This window comes from Equus quagga, chromosome 14 (genome assembly GCF_021613505.1).
Source record: "Equus quagga isolate Etosha38 chromosome 14, UCLA_HA_Equagga_1.0, whole genome shotgun sequence".
Lineage (NCBI taxonomy): Eukaryota > Metazoa > Chordata > Mammalia > Perissodactyla > Equidae > Equus > Equus quagga.
In genome coordinates, this window is record NC_060280.1 from 69,653,874 (window position 1) to 69,669,814 (window position 15,941).

General features: G+C 39.2%; 1 long non-coding RNA gene across 3 annotated transcripts in view; it reads right to left on the reverse strand.

Moving 5' to 3' along the window:
• LOC124225341 (uncharacterized) overlaps positions 1–15,941 on the reverse strand; it is a 193,023-nt gene that overhangs the window by 165,862 nt on the left and 11,220 nt on the right. Inside the window, exon 1 of one of the 3 annotated variants that reach the window (XR_006885065.1) lies at positions 14,498–14,623. The exons of the other annotated variants lie outside the window; for them this stretch is intronic. This is a non-coding gene — a long non-coding RNA (uncharacterized LOC124225341). Of the gene's footprint in view, positions 1–14,497; positions 14,624–15,941 lie in introns of those variants that run through there. 3 annotated transcript variants of the gene reach the window in all.

Genomic DNA, 15,941 nt, shown 5'->3' on the forward strand with positions numbered 1-15,941 from the left:
ATACCTGACTCACGATGAAATTTAAGGGCTAAATAAGATCACAGATAAGACAGTGCCTAGCACTTTATCCGCCACAGAGGAAGTATTTGTAAAAGTACTTCCCTTTCATACAGAAATCCAGAAGCCCAAATAATGTAAAAATATTCACCTCTACTGGTGATAGGCAGGAACTGATCCTCAAGCCTTTTTACAAAGAGAAAGTCATTTTCAGAAAGTTTTTCATTAATATAACCAGAAGAATTAAAAATATCCACAAAGCGTAGAGACAAGAAAACAAGTTTCTTGATTCTTTTTGGCCCTGGATGTTGGCATTTGTTTCATTCCTTCTACTTGATGGCTGGCTCCTAAATGGCAGCACAGGGTCTTATCTTTGTGTCTCCCCCTGCACCGTGCAGAATCCTTGTATTTAATATGTGCTAAGTGGATATTTGTTGAGCTGAACTTATCTCAGAATTCTTCTGTCCATCACGACTTAGATTATTTTTAACTAATAGGGTATTTGAATATAAAATGGTCAACTTCTATGACCTCAAATGGGTCAGTTAGACCAGACATTGCACAAGAAAAATACTTGTCATCTGTGAATTCCAACTAAGATATTCATATTTCTTTGTCCTGTCAAAATACCCTTGTCTACAAACAGAAAAAAGGCTAGTGTTGTGAAGGCACGTTGGAGTGTCCTATTTGGTCTCTCTCTAGCTCACAGTGGGCACTCCATTCGCTGGTGACAAAAAGACTGGAACTAATTTATTACAGAATTCTGAGCTCCCAACCACTTTAAAGAGCCATGAAGCCCATATCCTCCCTTGGCCTTTGAAGCACCCACTTCCACAGGGAAGAGCTTCTGCCCTCAGCCAAATAAGTACCCTTTCATTTTCAAGTATCATCAAGACTCATGTTAATGAAATTTTGATGATGTTTGAAGATCATTCATTGATTCAATAAAGATTTGAGTGACTTCTGCATGTCGGGTAATGTTCTAGATGCTGGGGATTATTGTAGTGTCAACACACACACACACACACACACACAAATACCATGCCCCCTTGTAGTGTATGTTCGAGCAGGGCAGGGACAAACAACAAACAAAAAAGTTAAATATGTAGTAAATCTGATTCTGATGATGATAAGTGCCTAGAGAAAAAGAAAAAAGGGACGAGGGACCAGGAGAGGAGAGGGGAAGTAAGCTCTTGTAAATGGCAAAATTATAGCAAGAAATAACAAAAACACTGGACCTCTATATACATATATATGTATAACACACATACATATGTATAGAGTATTCTATATATCTAGTCCTATAATACACATATATGTATATAATTCATATATGGATTATATTAATTGATATATAGAACACTCTATGCATATATACACATACCTAATAACCTCATGATGATTATTATAATAGTTATTATTTCTATCAACATCTTTCCAGAAGATGTAACAACAAGCTCAGATACAAAGGATAAGTGGAAGTTAAGCTAACGATAATAACTAACACTCATTGATCATCAGGCATTCTACCGAGCAATTCCATGTTACCACATTAATCTTCACAAGGCTAAGAAAGAGCTCATGTTCTCTTTTAACCAATAAGGATAAGAAAACAGCACAATGAAGTCATCTGAAGCCCCAAAGTTAGTGGCAGAGTTAGATGCAACTCCAGGCTCTTGATACTGAGCACCCTTCACCCCAAGCCCAGTATTGTTATTTGACAGATTTAGATAAACATCTCCAAGAAATATAAGAAATTCCCTATCTTTCCATAAGATAGAGTATATTCTTGATATTCACTCTTGGAGAGATTTACTAAACTGAATCCCATCACTTCACTCTAAATTACAGTAAATTATATGTACATCCTTCTGGAGTGAAAGCACACTATATGCCACAGAACTGAATTCTTCCTTAAGCTTCTCATTCAAAAAAAAAAAAAAAAAAGCTGTAGTAATTTATGAAGACAAGACAAGACAAACCTGAAGAGCAAAAGAACAGTGAGCTCAAGAGAAAAGAGACACAAGACTGATCAGAGTAAGGTTGTTGGCCAAGATTGGGCAGGACTGTCAGCCAACTCTTTGTCTTCTGTTCCTGGTCACCCTAAATGCTGGACTGCCAACTCACACACGAGAGCTGGAGTCCCGGGGAAGAATAAGCAAAAATGTGTGGGCTGACTGGTGCAAATTCACTCTCAGCAGCGGAGACCAATAAAGCAAAACTTAAATTCCATGCTATTCTCAGGCAATTTAATTACATTTTAATCATTTATCTCCTACTTTATCCAGAAACGGTAAGATAAACTAGATGTAGGAGAGAAAAAGAAAGAAGAAAAATAAGAATAATGCCAGAAAATGGTATACTATGGAGCTAATACAAAAGTACATACCACAAAGACCTTTGCATTTGCAGGGGACATGAGCGGGTTACAAATTTAGCTCTAAACTGGCTGGCAATCAATCAAAGGAGAAACCTCATCAGTTATAAGATTCAGAGTATCCGGAAGATAAAACATTTCAGTAGTCTTCATATAAAAGGAATTGTTATAGTGTCCCCTCTCCCCACAAAGCAATGTTTTCCAACTGTGACAGAAGGCAGAAGAGGGGCAAGCCCTGTTCTTCACAAAAAAAGGAGATAGGATGAAGGGAAAAGAACATGGGTTCCTTTCTCTACAGACAATCCTGATTGCTAAAAGGATTAAATGACACCAAGTTTGTAGAGTGCCTGGTAGTATCTGACCCATGGTAGAAGCTCAACAAATGGGGGTCATTATTACGAAGATAAAGATAGGGAAGATGATGGTGGAGAGGGAGGAGGAGCCGGGGTGGGGGAGGAAACTACTTTGAGACTCAGTTCTAGCTCATTACTCATTAAGTAATCTTGGCGAGGTCACTATATCTCTGAACTTCACCTATAAAATCAGGATAAAGTGGTCTATTTCACAGGTATAATATGAAAATTAAATGAGATAACGTGTGCAGAATTTTTAAAACCAAAGTTACTTTTTACCAGTAGGGAACCATTGACAAGCAATCACTCTACGGTAGCACAGAGCCACATACAACCGGCCCTTAGTGAAAGCTTTCTTTCCACAATGATAAAGAGCAGCTGAGGTAGGACCGTTCACTCCTTGCATGCTCTGCTCTACTCACATTTGTTCTGTCATCTGAAGGCCTTCATACATATTGCTCCCTCTGCTCTAAACAATCTTCTTCCACTGCCACCCTTCACCTGGAGCCACCTACTCACTATTGAGGACTCAGCCTAGACTGCTCTTCTCCCAGGAGTTCTTCCCTGCCCTTCCTGCCTGGGCTCCGTGAATTCCCAAACTGCCTCACTTGTCTCTGGTGATATCGCTGTCTCACAATATTCAGTTTTCTTGTCCAGACCCTTCCACTGGTCTGTAAATTCCTTGAAGGCAAGGAATGTGTTTTTTCTTTTTTATTGTAGCTGCAACAGGGAGGCCTGTGCTAGCACAGAGAAGGCACTCAGTAGGTGTTCACTGCATTGTGAAATAATGAGAGTGGGTTCAAACACAGATGACTGGCCACATGGTTCTTCCTTTTTTCTTGGGGTGTATGAGGCTTAACTGATTGCCATTCTGTCTCATGCGAAAGTTGTAGCATCCACATGCCTAACTGGAATTATCGAGTGCTAGAAATTATGGTTAAACTTATGCTCATTCCAGTTTCAAAGCCATCTTCTAGAAAGCTTTGCAATACAAAATAAAATTTAGATTTGAATTTTTTCATCCAAAGCATTTAGAAGGGTTCAATAAATCAATTCAACAAACATTTATCTTGAACCAAGTTCTTTTTCTCTAAGCTTTTTGCAACTTTGTACAGTTCAAAAGGAATGTAATCCCATATAGTCTCCCGTCATTTGTTCATAAATCATTAATATGCTGGTTTGAATGAGCTTTTTAAGATGCAAAAAAATCACCCTTTCATTGAAGTTGTTGAAAGCAGCTTTTCCTCTTAAATATGGAGGTCATTTTTTACAGAAGAGAAGCCTAAATATATGAAGACATTGTTGCTTCCTAATACCAAGATATTGTTGCCTATGAATTTGAAGTGCCAAATTTGACTAAATACGTTTTCCTATTATTTATTTATATTTTCAGGATATACCTAAGATTGCAATGGGCCATTCCAAACCACTCAACAAGTCAGATATCAAAACTTTCAGAAAACATTGAAATTTTCAGCAAAAAGTGAAAGAGGAGTCAATGTTTTGGTCATCTACAGCAACAAAGAGCTGTTGAACGAAAAAATAAAATCTCTTGGGCTACTCAGTGCAGCAAACACCCAACATATGACCTTTCTTCACAGCCTTATAAATATCCTCTGCATCACAAGTACTGCCAGAACCGAATAGGGAAACTTTAAAACAGGCGTTTATAGACAATAAGCTATTATCCTCTAGGACTTCACAAACTGGCTGCCAGCCAACCTTAGATTTGGATACTCCTGGAAGGATAAAATATGACACTTAATTGGTTTATGTGAGAAGAGTAAAATATCTTAAACAAAAATACAGCTTGTGCCAGTCAAACGCTACAGGAAGAGTATTTTCACAGGAAGTCATGTTGACAGTATCAGACAGATGGAAGCAGAATATCTTAAATAATAGGTAATGATGTTTTACCTCTGGGTATTCTCTCTCCCAATCCCTTTATTTACTAGCTATGAACATGCACAATTCCTTCAACTGAACCAATATCTCAGGTATCCCCAAACCACTGCCATTGATAGATAAGAGATCCTATCTATTTCTACAATAAATTCCCACACATATATTACCCCAAATCCATGCACAGTTGTCGTATCTCATATAGACACAATCTGTAAAAGACTCCAGTGTCAAATGATTCAACTCACTAGCTTGCAGCTAAGATTTCACAGAGGCTGTGACTTGTTTTCTGTCACATAGCAATGGCTATTAGCAGAGCTAGTTATAGAATTCATGTTTCCTAATCCTTGCCGAGGGCTCTGTTCACTACCCCATGCTGAGTCTTCTATGCCTAGTTGCTATGAATCAGAAGCTAAATCACTATTTTGAAGCTGTGTTTAGACATACACACACACACACACACACACACACACACACACACACCCCTACCTCTAAAGAGTATCTGCAAGTTGCTTGATTCAGGAACAATTTATACACTTTCCTGAATCCATCCAAAAGGAGTGGAGTGAAATGTTGCCTGAATGGGAGGTGTCCGGGAAGAAGTTTCTAGAAGCGAAAAAGGGATTATTAACTGAAAGCTTGGTGATCAAACTGCTCAGGAGAAACAAAAGTAAAGTCAGAAGGGAAACCCAGGTCATAGAAGGTGAATAGTGTGCTTGCTCAGAGGAGCAAGGTGTGTGCACCACAGGTGTGGGCAATAAGATCAGTGAAGAAGAAGAGTAGAGAGTGGCTGGAGAATGCTGAGTGGCCGAGAATCCGAAAATGGCAAGTTCTGAACATGTGGGTGTTCCTTTGAGGGAAGTCCCATGCCTCTCACTGGTATTGGTAAAGGACACTATTCCTTAAGGCAGGCAATCTGCTCAGAATATACTCACTGGTCCTTGACATAGCGGAGCCTCCCTTTGTGTTCACATCTTGTCAGTGTGATTCTGTGATGAATGGAATGGTCCCTGTATCAAGAAATCCCAACTAGAAGAGCTTCTGCCTCCCCTTGCAAGCTCAGACTTGCTGCTGTTCTCATTCAGCCTTTGTTTCCTCATCTACTGAACAGAACAAAATTCAAACTCCATGGAGACCAAGGCCAAACACCAAGTCTAAGAACCACAGGCAGAAATGGAGTTTAAGGTTGCCAAGCCAAGCATTCGGAGATGGGCTGACATGAGACCAGAACAAAAGCCAGCTGAAAACAAGCAATGAGGATGCCTTTGCAATGGGTGTTTAGGCTGGAGTCAGGGGCGGAGGCAGGGAAGGTAGGCAGTGAGTGATAGGGGGTGGTCAGCATGGTAGGCACATCAAGGATGCAAAACAGGAAAAATTTTATTTGTAGTCATACCTACTGTACACTTTCAAAAGAAATCTGAACATCCAGTAAAGCTGCCTGTTATGGATAGATGTCTTCTGATTTGCAATCTGCAAAAGGATACTGTTTTTCCAATTTGAAGAATATTCTTATTAGTTCAGAGAAACAAGATAATGTGTTTAATTTTCTGTACTTCCAATGGCCCCAGTTATTGCCAGTAAAGAATTCTAAATTAACCCAGGAAGACAGTCTAGGGTTTCTTTTGTTGGTAGCTGTTCCCTCTAAAGGCATTTGTTCCCCTGATGAATCATGAGCTCCATAATGCCCAGGAAGTCCCTCTTGTGTAAGTCCCTCTTGCCCCTAAGTCCCTTCTCTAAGTCTCTCTTGTCTCATCTGCAAAGCTGAGGTTTTGGCTCCAAAGACCTCTCAGTTCCCTCCTACTCTAACAAGCCATAAATCTGGGAATACACTCAGTTTGGCCCGAATACGTCTTTACGTAGGTATTTTATCTATCTTACTACAATAACAAGCACACGCCCCAGATGGGAAAACTATGCTGAAAAAAACACAAGGCCCTGTCAGCACAACGTATGGGTGTGGTGAAAACAGGCAGCTAAACTGTGTGCAAGTCAAAAAGATGGTTAGAAAAAAAAGCAGATTCTGATAAACAACTCAAGCTCATGGAACATGGTTAAGAAAGAGAGCATATAAAATATTTTATAGATTCAGATCTATGCACTCGCTCAGACCGTGTTATAGCATGGGACAGACAAGGTACGAAAAAGAAAAAGAAAATAAGAGATGGAGAAAGATGCTCTTAGAGTGGCTATACAGTAAAACATTGCTAATGACTGTACAGCTATTGATACCAAAACTGTATCTTCATTGAGGTGGTTTTTAAATTTTCTTAACCCCATAATACATGGTCAAATCACATTATTGCTCACTCCTCTCACCCCAAAATGAAATTTTGCATTATCCTGGAATGTGTGGTTTGCATTCAAGGAAAAATTTGAGTCATCGAGTGATTAGATTAGGTTTGGGTGAAAGAAAAAAGGAAAAGAAACATCCCTCCTAAATATTTCCACTCCAGATACATAAAAGAGCTGTAAGGAACACTGAAAATTTCATAATCTCCACCGCTATGTAAAAAATTCTCATAGCTTATTTCAGAGTTTGGAACGGAAACTGCTTCTCAGCCCCATTACATGATTGAAGAATCATAGGTTCGAAGAAGTCAGGTAACTTGACCACAGTCACACACCTGAAAACAGGGACTCAATGCTCTGGCTCTAGGTTTCTCTAAGTCTAAGACTACGCTGCCTGGCTTAACTCTTGTTTGGAGAAAAATGCTAGGCAACAAAGCTCCCACAGGCAGCCTCTTGGCAGACATTTGCTTCTGTTGGGGGTGAATGTGTTGAACCCCAATTGCTAAGAATAGCTCAAAGCACCTTGGAAGGAGTTTTGGTTTCTAAAGAAATCCCCACTTGGGGAGTGTTCCTTCTCGTTCCTCGGCCCATCTGTCGTTATGCATCTCGGGTAACGCATCAGAGATGGTGCAATATATGGCAACATATTGAAGGTATTATATATGTCAGAAATGTCTTCTCTCATATTTCCATTAAAAGCTCTCAGCTATGCCAAAATGTTCTCATTCCCAAATGAGGTACATTTCAGTAAATGAGATGATGGATAGAACTTAAAGAATCCTCTAAGGAAGAGGGAAAGTTGCAAAAGGAGAGTGAGAACTCGCCAAAAAAAATTACAGGCAGTCTCAGAAGAAAGGATTTATTTCTCTGATGATATACTGTCTTTTAAGGTCTAAAGCCTACAGTGTACAACTTTCAATTCATGTCATTTTCCTTTCTTTTTCTAAACTAGATTAAAAAGCTCAGAGGACCGAAAAGTGGGCAGACGTGAGTCTACGTAGGTATGCACGGGTGTAGGCATGTGTGTATGGGTGCTCCTTGTGATGGAGGGATATACTGTCCATCGGAAGAAATGTAGTGGGATTCTAAAAGTGCTCATTTCTTTTTCAGACTTCATCTAATGGCCTCAGAGCTTTGTGATATACATTTAAGCTTCAAAGGAATTTTCTGTTTCAGGGAGGATCTTTCTCCAACAAATATGAAGTTTTTTATTTACCGAATTCCCACTCTGTTTCAGACACAATGTGAGGGACTGGAGATGCAGTTGCGACTAAGATAGACCCCAGTACTGCCCTCATAGGGATCATATTCTATTGAGGAAGTCTTAGGATCATGTCTTAGGGCAGTTTTTTACATGTCTGGCAATGAGATCTAAAGAGAGTGTCCAAGTCCTAGAGACACAGGATGGAACAGCTAACTGATTAACGTCTCTAATTCGCTAGATACCCTCAATACTTACAACTTGGAATCCTTGCAAGGCCTGAGTATGTGACAACCATATTGCCAGAAAAGAAACAGAGCAAAAACTATCTGCGTCATTCCTCTTCCCATTCGTCTGAAATGGCACTTGCCACTAATGCATTAGTAATTATCCACCCCTGGTTACTGTTGAGTTTTTAATCATGCTTGATCTCACTCTGCCATTGACGAATGAAGACTGTTCCCTCACATACACCTGACACTGTGCTCCCGAATAGTAGGTGCTCAATAAATAAAATGTATGATACAAAAATAGATGATACTAAAGAAATAGAAATGGTAATTTCGTGGTGGAGAGTGATGCAGTCATAATATGCCAAGTGTTTAAATCATCCTATAGTTTAGATACACCATTAAAATAAAGGCATCTTATGTGCTGTTATACAAGCAATCCTTGTTACTCTGAATTTCACCACTCCTCTTATTTGATACTTCTTTACCTTCCACCTTCATCATCTAATTCAATGGCTTTCTGTTGGAAATTCTAGAAGGGCTCAGCTGAACATACCAGCATATGCTCGGTTTACTTAATGACCATCCAAGAATACCTAGACCATCGAAGGGGGCTGGCATCAATGCAAGTTTTACATTGCCATGTATTGTAATTACCACAGATTGAGCACCCAGAATACTAACAAAAACAAAATTGTCCCCCAGCTTAGTTTTAAGGCACCCAGAGGATATTTTACTGTTGTATTTACACTTTTCACACCTTCCTCTGGTTCTGAAATCCATCTCCCTGTCACACCCTCTTGAAGTTTTCTGACTCCCAGTTGTATGAAGGTCAAATAGTCAAATCTCCCCTTTCTTTCTCCCACTAGCATTTAAGTCATAATTTCTGTGCAAATAATCAATACACTATATAGCTACAAGTTCACTGACCTCTCAACTTTATAGAAGACCCAGTAGTGTATACCTGTACTCAATAAGCCAATTTTTCATTATTATAACTCTATTTTATACTGAAGCAGAGGCACTCCTCATTAACACTGCCACGGAATGAATTTAGCCTACTCAACACATAAGGTTAATTTTATTCTTGCTACTACACTGATAGAAATTGAGACAAAGTTACATCATTTTTTTTTTTTAAAGATTTTATTTTTTCCTTTTTCTCCCCAAAGCCCCCCCCCCCGGTACATAGTTGTATATTCTTGGTTGTGGGTCCTTCTAGTTGTGGCATGTGGGACGCTGCCTCAGCGTGGTTTGATGAGCAGTGTCATGTCCGCGCCCAGGATTCGAACCAACGAAACACTGGGCCGCCTGCAGCGGAGCGCGCGAACTTAACCACTCGGCCACGGAGCCAGCCCCCAAAGTTACATCATTTTTAAAAATACTTCATTCTTTATTCTGGAAATAAATAAATAAATAGTCTTGAACCATTCTTCATTCTGAGTTCCAAGGACCTTAGCTCCCCATCTTCTGATCCACACAGTACTCTCGTAAATATTTGTTCTTCCAAAGAGTTCAGACAGGTTTCCTCCTCCTAATGGCCATAATAATAATACTCCTTTCCTATTTGTAAGGGGGCTGCAAAGTCTAGAAAGTTTTGAAATTATCATCTTTTATTTCATCTTCATTACAGGCCATATGAAAAAGGCATTGTTATTTTATAGAAAGGAAAGCTGATTTTAAGCAAGTTTGGTGACTTGCTCAAGTTAAAATAACTGTAAGTGAAGAGCGAGGACTTCAGCTCCAGGGCTTTCCATTTCTCAGTCCAGAGCCCTTCCTGCCCCCCAGGCTTCTCTCCGTGCTGTTTTGGTCCAGCTTTGGCATTTGGAACACCCTGTCTCCCTAATACACATATTCCTGAGAAAAAAGGCTTTCTCCTTTCTTCCCTGTAAACTCATCACTTTCAAGAATTCCTTCCAAATTAGGAAGAAGACATAATTAAAGAAAATATAAGGGGAAAAATTTTTTTGTATATATTTTCTTTTAGAATGCTACTTCCTGGGAGACATTAACCATTTTTCAAATGATATCTAGTACTTGGCATATTTATGGAGGCTTGACACAATTTATACTGACCAAGGAATATGACATCAGACAGTACGTCCCTAAGGGAGAGGGTGTTAGCATGGAGGGCAGAATCTCCTGTCTCTAATCACTAGGCACCTTTCTGACTGGGCTTTAAAATTGCCAGAAGTCTCAGTTGTCTGGTGTATTCCAACACTGTAAAGAAAAGCCATAAGCAGGACTCTGCAGCATTGCACTTTGACTGGTTCCCTGGAGACAGCCACACTCCTCCCTCCACTGCAACATCACATCCTCTGGTGGATCATGCAGCAGAAACTTTCATGGTCAAAAAGCAGACACTCTCTGCCTGATTTCTGAGCCCAGGGATCGTGTCTCATGTCTTTCCGGACCTTCAGTGCCTCGCCCAGTGCCAAGAATACATATAATGGACATGAAAACTTGTTGAATGATAATTATGATTTAACTTTGTTGGCAAAAGTTTTTCTACCTAAGGCAAATTAGGTAACAGCCCAACACCTGGCCTGTACAGGGCTTCCCTAGGTCTCAGACCTTGAGCCCATCACACTATAAAACCCTCTCAAACTCTCATAGGGACACAGACCACCCTAGATTAAAAGAAGTCTTGATAACTAAATGCACTGTGTAGGTCTTGTTTTTATCCTGATTCAAGCAAACTAACTGAAAAAGCCATTTGACGGCAAATAGGGAAGTTTGAATATGGATGGGATATATCAAAGACAGGTTACTGTTAGGTGGGGTAGCATTGTGGCTATATAAGAAAATATACCTCTAAATTTCTAATCGAATATTTAGGGATTGAAATGCCATGATTTCCGGAATTTGCTTTAAAATACTTTAACCAAAGAATAGTTAAAATCTAAATGATGGATATGTGAGCGGCCACTATATTATTCTCTTTACTTTTATGCCTGTTTGGATTTTTTCTTAATAAGCAATTTTTACATAAATGCAAAACAATCACTCATTGCAATGGGACAACGTTACCTTTACCTACAAAAGTACTATTTCATATACGACCCAATGTTGATGTACACATAGCCTCACACATTCTCTTAGAAGAGACTTGCTTTTCTGGATATTTCAAATGCAAATTCTTTGAAGTGGATAATTTAGATATTTAGAACAATTAAAAGTGTTTTTAGCATGTACTAAAATAAAATAGAAAGCTCATACAATCCTATTAGAAGGGTGTCTACTGCAATCTGCATTCATGTCAGTGTATATCAGGGACTGATTTCAGACCAGTTAGACAACAAGCAAATTCACTGTCTCAAAAAAAAACAATCAGCACTGCCCTGATCACATGCCAGTCACACAGAAAGCTGTTTGCCATTGCAAGCCTCTAGAAGTTTGTGTATTGCATTCATTTGATTTAACAATCATTTAGGATACTTACCATGAACAAGACACTATTTCATGCCCTTCCCAAACCTTAACTCATTTTATTACTAAAAATGACCTACTAAACATAGGTAAATGCTATTATTACTTTCCATTTTCCAGATGAGGAAACTGAAGTACAGAGGTGTTAACTATCACAGAGCTTTAAGTGGCAGAGTTGAGATTTGAGTCTGGCTTACAGAGTCAGCTCTTAACCATCATGACATGGCACCTCTCTATTATAATGATGAAACGAAAATAGCCATTGATGTGGGAGTTTTTAAATGATAGTGAAAATTAAATTATCCATTTTTAGTAACTTACAATAATTTTTTAAACATCCATGAACTCTAGAGAACATACACAGGCATAATTTGAATCAAGTATCCTAAGACAGAATCACATGATTTGGGGAGAATGCAACTTGCTCAGATACAACTTTTCTCCGAGGCTCACCAGCCCTAGGACCACCTTTGCTTTCATTCCTGCCCCTTTCTCACCAGGCTGCTTTCCTCTCCTCTTCCTGTCACTGAACTTCTGCTTTGAAAATCAGCCCCATCATCATTGCCTCTGAAGATATGACCCCAACTGAGACTGGAGGTCTTGGTCTCTCCTTCGTCTGTGTTTCAGTTGTTCTATTTCTCTATCATATCATATCTCATACGGCTCTGCAGGTGGTTGTGTTTCCCACATCTCACAGTAGATTAGGGGATCCTCAGGAAGAGAAACTATGTCTTCCTCTTAATTGTCACTGGCATCTAGTAAATCTCCTGGCTCGAAACAGGCCATGGCAAATATTTGCTCCCTATATCTTAGAGGACCTCAGGGACATCTGAGTACCCTGCTGATACTTCTGCTCAAACCTTTAGAACCTTGACTGGGACTCTTATGTATCATGCTCACCGGCATCATCAGGCTAAGTACCTTGGGGGCAGAGAGGATGATGTTTCCTTTTCATATCTCTCACAGCACCTACCACAGTGCTTTGCTCATGGTTGATGTCCAAAGATAAATAATTACCAACATTAATGATCATTCCCCTGTAAATGTGTGGAAGCGCCAAGGAATAAAGTTCCAGTTGATGGAATGACAGACTGACCAAATATTTGTGATACTGTTCTCCAAAAAAATGAGGTTTTTAGCCCAAGAAGGGAGTTCATTGTGGCCACGTTGGTGCCTCTGTGTCCTTAGGTAGGTTGCTGCTGTGGCCCATTAGAACTCTGTCAGTTGAGCTGAGGTGAGAAGCTACAAGTATAAGAAGGATTCTTTTTATTCATGGGAACACAACCACATAAAAATAAACACAAAAGATTATTTCAGAGGATGATGGCAATAAAAAGTAAGAGTATGTGGAAACCACTTAAAGGGCAGCTACTATAGGATTAAGCTCAAAGAAACACGGCCAAATCCTAACTGCTATCTGACATCAACAGTCACATCATTTCCTGGTTTTTAGTTCGATCCAAGCTCAAGGTACAGCAGGACTTAAAGCAAAATGGGGAGGGAGGGATTGTAATTCATTCACACTACGGTGGTTAATTCCAGTACCAACGCTAACCACCCGAGCGAATTGTAGGTTTGAGAAAACATATAGTAAGCCTTTCCCTGCTGGCAAATGCTAGAACCCTCTAATTTCCCCTCATTCCCGAAAAAACAAGAGGTAATTTACTTGATAAAGAGAAAGCTTTGAAGAAAAAACTTACAGTAATTTACATCAGGATTTCACTTTGTGGTAAATAATTCAGAATGCTTTTTAATTTAAAAATTTCTGTTAAAATATTGTCTATCCATAACTATAAACCTGCCCTGTCCAATACAGTGGCCACCAGGCATATGAAATGTGTTTGTTGATAATAAAAATGTGGCTAGTCCAAACTGAGATGTGTTGTAAGTGTAAAATACACATCAAAATTCATCGATTTGGTGAAAAAAATGTGTAATATCTCATTAACACTTCTCATACTGATTATACATTGAAGTGATAATATTTCGGATATTTTGGATATATTAGGTTAAATAAAATATATTAATTTCATCTGTTTATTTTTACTTTTTTAATATGGTTACCATAAAATTTAAAATTACATATACGGCTCACATTTGTGGTCTGCGTTATATGTCTATTGGATAACACTACTACCAACGACAAGGCAGCAGACACCCAGTAAGACATAACTTATGCTATAAATCAGATTGTCTTCTTCAAAACCCATGCACAGCTAGAACAGTCTAGGGGCATCTTTAAGCATGCGCAGTGCAATTCACCAAGCAGAAACTGTGAAATTCACAGCCAAGTCTAAGTGAACTAAGATGACATGGGGGAGAAGTGTGGATAATACAAAAGAATAGAAAATTCCAAAACCCTTAGTTTTTGACCCTGGACATTAGAGATACGAAGTCCATTGGGAGCTCCTGCTCAGACAGACACCAATTCCTCCCAGCCCAACTCTACCATACTCAGCTCCCTGGTGAAGACTCCCCCAAAGCATCCTTCCTCAAGATGACACTAAACAGTATAGAGCTTGGTAATGGAAGACAGACATTCCTTCTGCTACTACAGTTGGGTAGTTACTGAAGATCATTAATATTTGATGCAAATTTCCAGGTGCTCTATATGGAAGGAATGGTAGCCTTCGGTCCTTTCAAATGAGTAGGTATAATTTATTTCTTATGTTTCTACTAGAAGCACAAGAGGGGAAGCCCCAAGGGGAGTAATACTTACAAGATAGAAAGCGATTATCTTTCTTTTTCCTCCAACTTCCAAGACGAGGAGGAAAATTCATTGATGAGTATTTATTAGCTAATGATGAAAGAGCACTTCAAAAATGAGAATGGCACTGAAATGCACTGCATCACCCTGATCGCAGAAAATGGAGACTAAAGAGAAAGGGCACTCTATGAAATGTCCTCTACAACTGGCTCCGTCTCTCATGAGCCTCTCAGATTCCTTTGTCCCTCCCACGATAATAACTTGTCTTCGTGGCCATAGCCAAGAACACATTCTTTGTTTGGCTACATAAGCTTCTAAAAATAGCAATTTATCATGGAAATGCTAAATGACCCTTGAAGATAGTGTTTTGATGGGCTATTAAGTTATTGCAGTGTCTATTTTTCTGTTACACTTTATAATTAAAGATAAAAATCATTTTTGATGCTTTTCAAATGTTAAAAGTATATCAGTTACATGTTTTTGGCATTTTTATCTTAAAAAATATGAGGAAAGCTTTCCCATGGTCAAAGAAGTTTTGCCACAGACATGCAGATAAATTTTCTCCTCATTATTGAGGTCTGATGAAAAAGAGCAGGCTAATTCAAACGGTAATCTATTTTTTTCTGTCTGTCTAACTAAGTTTGATAAATGAATTCGAAGTAAAAGAATTGGAGAAATTAGCTGGCAGAATATTTAAAGGAAACCTAATAATGCATTTCTCATTCCTTAAATATAGAAGTTTAAAACTGAGAGTCCTGAGAAGTAACCTAGTTGATGTCTTCCTAAGACCAGAGAGGTTAACATGCCTGTCAAAGTTACACAGCAGGACCAGCTTGCTGTTCTCTGTCTTGGATCACATTAATTATCATTCTCCTTGACACCAAGTGGATGAATGAGTTTGTGAATGAATGAAAGAAGTGACTCAAACAGAACTTGAGTACTCTTGGGGGTACAGAAAACCAAAATGTTAGATGGGGCTACAAAGGCAGAAAAAAACGTAGGGAAGAGGGGAGCCTTTCTTCACAAAACTCACCAAAGGACCAGACTACATAGTCAGGAAGGCTTCCTAAAAAGTCAACTTTCTCAGGTGTTTCGTGTTGCTTTGTTCTGTTTTACTTTGCTGAGGAGGCTTGGCCCTGAGCTGACATTTATTGCCAATCTTCCTCTGTTTGCTGAGGAAGATTTGCCCTGCACTAACATCTGTTGCCAATCTTCCTCTTTTTATATGTGAGTGGCCGCTACAGCATGGTCACTGACATCGTGTAGGTCTGTGCCTGGTAACCAAACCCAGGCGGCAGAAGCAAAGTGTGCCGAACTTAGCCACTAGGCCACCGGGGCTGGCTCCAGGTGTCTTTTTTTTGTATTTTTTTCCCCCGAAGTATCTTTTCAACTGAGATGAAATGCACATAACATAAAATTAACCATTGTAAAGTCAGTGATTCAGTGATATTTAGTA